This window comes from Pongo abelii, chromosome 19, assembly GCF_028885655.2.
Source record: "Pongo abelii isolate AG06213 chromosome 19, NHGRI_mPonAbe1-v2.0_pri, whole genome shotgun sequence".
Taxonomy (NCBI): Eukaryota; Metazoa; Chordata; class Mammalia; order Primates; family Hominidae; genus Pongo; species Pongo abelii.
In genome coordinates this window covers 30,949,983-30,957,098 of record NC_072004.2, presented here as the reverse complement: position 1 = coordinate 30,957,098, position 7,116 = coordinate 30,949,983, and positions in this window count along the sequence as shown.

Here is a 7,116-nt window from a genome sequence, read left to right as displayed (position 1 = left end):
TTGCTAAAATTCTCCTTCAAAATAAAGGAAAGACAAAAACTTTCCTTTATCTTTCCTTTGACTTCAATTTATACTACAAGGATACAGTAACCAAAACAGCATTTTGCTGGTATAAAAATAAGCACATAGTTCAATGGTACAGAATGGAGACTCTAGAAATATAGCCAAACAATAACAACCTTTGACAAATCAGACAAAAACATACACATACATAATAAACGGTGCTGGGAAAATTGGGTGGCCACATGTAGAGGAATGAAACTCACCATATCCAAAGATTAACTCCCGGTGGATTAGAGATGAAATCTAAGATCTGAGACAGTAAAATTCTAGAGGAAAAATGTAACAAAAAAACTCACAATAAATCACAGAGGAAACAGACATTATACAGAATGTGAAAAAAAATCCAAAGTATACTTACGATTAAGCAGTAATATGCAGACTCTGCAGGGAACTCAAAAAAATCAGCAAGAAAAAAGAATCATTAAAAAATGGGGAAACTGCCCTTTAACTTGGCTTTTATTAAGAGGAAGGACTGAAAAGACCTCATATTTTTATCAGTATTTAGATAAGGGAGAAATATAATTTTAATAAAAATAAATGCAAAATAATATATTTGAAGAATGGTATGTCTACATATGCTTGTATACATACATGTATGTATGTACATACATACATAAACACATACAATGGAATGATATTCATACAACAGAATAAAATGCTGTCACTACTGACAACATGGATGATCCTGGAGGATATATTAAGTGAAATAAGCCAGGCACAGAAAGAAAAATACTGCGTTATCTCATGCATATGAGGGATCTAAACAAGTTGGTCTCATAGAAGTATAGACCAGAATGGTGGTTACCAGAGGCTGGAGTGGTTAGAGAGGGGAACAGGATGGGGAGATATTGGTCAGAGGACACATAATTACAATTAGATAGATAAAATAAATTTCAAGAAATCTATTGTATAGCAAGGTGGCCAAGGTTACTAATGTTATATTGCATTCTAGAAAATTGCAACGATAGTGGATAAGTGTTCTCACAACAAAAATGATAACTATGTTAAATAATGCATTTGTTATTAGCTAGATTTAGATTTAACCATTCAACAATCTATATGCGGAATGTTCAAAACATCATGCTGTACGTAATAAAATCATCCAATGTCATCTTAAATTTTAAAAAGTCAAAAAGCATGCTTAGAAAAATTATTATTCAAGCTAGCGTTGAATATATAGCTAAATATCTTTATTTGGTAAGGACTATTAAAATAATTTCAAAAGTAATAACACAGAGATTTCATTACCAAGAGTAGCTACATAAGAGTACACTTCAAGAAGAAAAAGCGTCTTCCTGTGTAAAGGCAAAATGAGAACAAAGGAGTGAGAGACATGCCTTGGGAATATCAAATCCTGGTGACACCGAACTGAAGGAACCACATAATTCTTGCACCAGAGCAGAAGTGTGACATGATCTGACCTAGTATTGAGTTGCAAGGAGACGTCAGGAGTCAAGGATGGAAGCAGAGACCAGGTAGGGGGAGAGAGAGGATGGGGACTCAGACCAGGTGATGAGCAGCCATGGGGTGGGGTGGTGAGAAGCAACTGAATTCTTGTCTCTCGAATGTGGGACCCACAGGATGTGGGTGTGAGAGGGTGAGCGTGGTGGCCTGGATAGTTAACTGGAAGGATGGAGGTGCTGTGGGGGAGCAAGTCCAGGGAGAAGGATGCAGTGTGAACAGCCTGTGCGCAGCATTTAGAGCTTCCCCTCCAGCCGTGTGTCAGGGGGAGCTTGCCTCTATGCCTTTGCACATGCCAGCCTGGGTGCCCAGAAGGCTTCTCCTGCCCTGGCAGAAAAACTCCAACTGCCTTCTCAAGGGTCCCAACTGTGATTCTGTCCCTGTACTCCACGCCTATCTATCCCTCTTTGCTTCGTGCACATGCTGGACCTCACACATGTTGCACAGCCTTTACTGTATTGTGTCCCAGAAAGCGCCCCAGAATTCAGGATGGAGCGCCATGAGTTCCTCAACCCGGCGTTTCTCAGAATGCCTGCACCTCAGTGATCCCCACAGAGCAGGGGCTCACCCTTTGACTGGCTGGGGACCTTTTGGACTCCTACCTCTACTATTCACAGGTCTGGCCGCCATGGGCCCCTCACCCCGCCCCCACGGACCTCAGTCTCTGCACCTGTCAAGTGGGTGTCCTCTTTCTCCTCCCCACGTCTGAGGGTCCTATGCGGAGGGCACCAGACCCAGGATCCTGAAAACCGCGGGCAGTGCGCCCTCTGCTGGGAGGTGACGGGGTCTTCGCCCACACCCTTTCCATGCCCCAGTTGGTGCTGGGGGAAGGCAAAGCCAGAGGGAGGCGGAGGGGCTGCCGGTGACTGTCCACTTCCTGGGAAGTGGATTCATTTTCCTGTTAATGCTCACCTTGACTGTGGAAGAGGCCAGCGTAGACCATTTTACTGAGCACCTGCTAGTTTCTTGTTACTGATGTGTTACCCACTATCACTCCTATTTGTTTAAGAGAAATAAGCGACTCAGAGCGTGGGGTGTGAGTACTGGAGAAGAAGGGAAAGGTGGGCCGGGCATGTACCGGTGAGGCAAGAGGGGGTCTCAGGAATGGCTGAAGTCCTGATCTGCCTACACTGCATACAGTGCGGCTGGGGTTGAGTTGGTCTCCGTCCCCGCTCAGTTTGGGAGAATCTTGACCAGACCCTGCCACTCGAGGGCTTTGATTCCTGGTCTATGAATGTGGGTGGCACCCCCAGCCCTCCCCTTGCTGGTCTGAAGCTCCCCATCCCATAGGGTGTGACAGATTATGGCCGCGGCCAGAAGGGGGCTCACGAGGATGCCGCTGGCTGCAACACGGAGCTGCATTCCGGCAGCCCAGGCTCCAGCACCAGACGGGCAGAGGTCTCTGCCGGTCTTGGTCTCCTTTTCGCGGGGCGGGATGAGCGGAACCTTGCACTTCAGGCTCAGCAGCCCCAGGAACTGGAGGCTGAGGAGCTGCTGGGGCCCTGCCCAGCGCTGACCGGCCTGGCAGCGGGTCCCAGTGTGACCGATGAGGGAAGGGTGCTTGGGCTTCTGGTGGTCAGCGTCACCTGCTTCCTGGGGCACTGGTTCTGGCGAGTTTTGGGGGCGCCTGGGGGAGGCGTCGCAAGACTGTAGGGGCCCCAGGTGGTGAGGGCTCTGCCGGGCGCTGAGGGATCCCGGGCGCCCTAGTGGACCTCCTGCAAGCTTCGGCTCTGCCACCCGCCACTTGCACCCCCGGTTTTCCTCTCCAGAGCTGGAGGAATTAATCCCAGCTCTGTTAAACTCTGGGACGGTTCTTCGTGACACAGAAAAGTCAGGAAAAGGGGAATAGGATGTGCAACAGACTCCAAGTGAATTCGGATCCTTTCACTCCGGATTCTGTTGAGGGTGTGGGGATGATTCATGTGATGAAGACATGGAAGCCAGTGCTCAGGAGCTGGGAGATGACACGTGGCCTGCTGAGATAACTGCAGTGACTGAGAGCAACGTGAGGTTACGGCGCACAGCAGTTTCAGGAGCTGCAGATAATTGCTCTGGAGGTTTTGGTTCTGTGTTTACTGTGTGAAGAGGCAGGATGGATGCATGCACCGCATTAGGTGATCAGAAAAGCCTTAGGCCAATTCTGCAGTGAGCGAAACACTCTGAGAGCAGCACAGGCTCTACTGCAGTGCCTGGATGGCTTCATCATGCAGTTCCATATTTCTCTGCCTGTGCAGAAGATGGTGCACAGGATGAATATTGTCATAGTGGAAGTTTAGCTATGCTGAAGTGAAAACTGCAGAATCATGATGAGTTACTTCAAAGAAGCGGAGTTGAAGGGTCTCCTTTTGCAAGGTAGCTGGGGTTTGACCTATATTCATTCAATGTCTTTGGTTCATAGGGATACAAAATCTAGTAGTATTTTTACATCTCGAGTTTCAATCCCAGATGCTGCCTCTGAAGAAGAGGAAGATGACTGGGGATCCAACAAAATTATGTTAAACACAGGTGATCTCGGACGTGTAACAAGGATCTCTAGTCCACAGTTTGAAGAGGGTGATAGTCGTTTTCCTGCAAATGAAGTTTTACAGGAGAATTATACCCATCTACCCAAAGAGATGTGCTCCTGCTGCTGAACCTCTTCCCAGAAATAGAGACCAGTGCATGAATTCACACAGGCCAGGTTACCTTGATAGCACAAGTGCTTTCCCGAGAGTTTACAGAGTTGATAAAAGTTATGATTCCTCCAGATCCAGAGAGAAGACCTTCAGCAATGGCCCTGGTAAGCATTCAGTACCGCTATCTGCTTCTAGAAAGAGAGCAGAACAGTAACAAATAGAATTGAAGCCTGGAAAGTTCAAAAATTTGCTTTTAGAAGAATAACTCAAGGGAGCACAGATGGCAGAGGCTGCAGCTGAAGCAGAGTGCTCTGCTGGCGGGACAGCCATCATGTCCAGCACCCAGAGTAATGGGCCATTCAGCCTAGTGGAAGGCATATGAGCCGCTCCATCAACCTTCCTGCATACTCAGCTACTCATGTCCCACCTCCTCCAGAAACTGTGACAAGAGGAAGCTAGGTTGAAATCACTGCTGGAATCCCGTTTGTAATGCCTTTCACTCTTGGTAGCAGTAGTTTTACTGCTTGGGACTTTTATTTGTGAATTACAGTTGAAAGCTGCAGTTTTACCTATGTCAGGCTTTCATCTGATCTTACCAGTCTTTCCTCTGTAGGACGGCAGTCACTGTTGGATATTACACCATCCTGTCCAGGGTTAGCCATTGTGGTGGTGTGCTGCTTATAGCTTGCTGTTGCATTGTAATAAAAGGTATCTTTCCTTGTTGTGATTTGTAAGAAGAACTCAAGGGCATTGTTACAAAAATATTCTCCCTTCAAAAAGAGAAAAGCTAAAAGACTCATTACTACTCAGCCTTCAACACACCTGTGTGTCAATCTTATATTTCTTTTTTTATAAAAAACTGTAAAATATACTTTTAGGTCCAACTGTTAGTGCTTTGTAAGCATTGCATGAAGCCTGAGATGTTAATTCCATGGAAGCTTTGCCCTGGGAATTTGCTGTCTTTGCTGTAAGCTTGTGGCATTAAACAAACATTGTAGTTAATAGGCTTTCTCTTTGAAACAATTATGTGAAATGTACAGCTGTTCTTGAGGAACTTTGAAGCTAGTTCATTGAAAAATGCTCCTTTCCCCTCCTTTGTAATGCTATATTAATGAAGTATAATAATTACTGGTTTTGTAATTTTTTTTCTGGTAATGTTCTTCTCTGACTCTTTAAAAATGTCCTTTCCCTCCTCCCAAGTGTTATACTAGACTGTGTGATTAGTCTGATTCTAAATGTTTTACCCAGTTTCTCCTCAATATTCATGTATATAAATTGATCCTGGTGATCCTGTACATGGCTGTTTGAAATGCCAGAATGATTTCTGACATTCCAGGTTTTTCACAAAATACATTTTATTTGTGATTAGTCATTTGACTAATAATATCAGCTAAAAGATGTTGCAAAAAATAAAATTTAAAAAAAATGGCCGGGCACGGTAGTTCACACCTGTAATCCCAGGACTTTGGGAGGCTGAGGCGGATGGATCACGAGGTCAGGAGATCGAGACCATCCTGCCTAACACGGGGAAACCCCATCTCTACTATAATACAAAAAATTAGCCGGGTGTGGTTGCAGGCGCATGTAGTCCCAGCTATTCATGAGGCTGACACAGGAGAATGGCATGAACCCAGGAGGTGGAACTTGCAGTGATTGGAGATCGGGCCACTGCACTCCAGCCTGGGCAACAGAGTGAGACTCCGTCTTAAAAATAAAATAAAATAAAATAAAATATAAAAATAAAAAGAATTTGTGTCTTGTTTGTTTCCTCATTAATGTTGGTTGAAAGCATGTTTGCACTTGTGTTTGACTTGCATTTTTTTTTTCTTTTTTTATTTTTTCTTTTTTTTTCTTTTTTTTCTTTTTTTTTTCTTTTATTGACTTGCATTTTATAAACATCTATTGGCATATTAAAAGTCCCTCTGAGTTTACCTTAATTGTCTAAAAAAATGTAAGAAAAAGGGCCTGTGAGAAGGACTACCATGCAGAGGGCCTAGTGTGAGCACATGCTGTGCAGGACGGAAGAGGCAATGACCAGGACCAGGGAAATCCCCAAACCCAGCAAGTCAGGGAGCCAAATGAAAGCCTTTCATCCTGTACCTAACCCCATCGACACTCCAAGTGAACATTCTCTTTTAGAGATACTCATTGTCCTGTTTTTTCTGTAATCTTGTAAAGGAATCTGATTTCTCCCATTAGCCTTTCACAGGACTAAAATTTCACATTAGAATGCTATTCTTTAGAAGGCACCTTCCTCGACTAGGCTGCAAAGAGACTGAGGAAGTTACTGTCAGTCACTTATACCCCACAGGGACATTAATTCACCAGAGCTTTGGTGAGGGAGTAGAGGAGCTCATTACAAGCAGGTCTGGATGCTGCACAGAGTGTAAAGGGGGCAGAAGGACCCAGGGCACCTAGGCCTGGAGATAGCCCCAATCCTGGGAGGTACTGTTATTATCCCCATTTTACAGAGGAGCAAACTGAGACACAGGCAGGTAATATGATCAAGAGCACGCTGCCCCGCAGTAGAGGAGCCAGGATCTAAACCGAGGCAGCTTGCCTTGCCATCAGAGCTCTCACCCATGACCTCAGGCTGCTGTTAAGCAGGATTGCCCTGTGGCCAGGGGCACAGCCTATGGGTTCACATTCCAGCTGCTCTACCATTTCAAGGTGTGTGTCCTTGGGCAAGTTACTTGTCTGTGCTCAGTGTCCTCTATAAAGTGGGTGTAGCAGTACCTGCCTCATGGAGTCCCTTAAGTGAGTTAATAGCTGTAACATGCTTAGAATGGTGCCATGCCCATCATCACCATCCACTACATATAGGCCATCATGCCTGAATCCCAGATGGACACATATCCTTGAAGGGTCTAAAATCCAGGATCCTGAAATGCCTGGCAGTGGGATCCTGAAATCCTCTGGCAGTATTCTAACGTCTTTTGACTTCAGAATTGTACCCTGCTTCCCAGGGCTAGAAGGT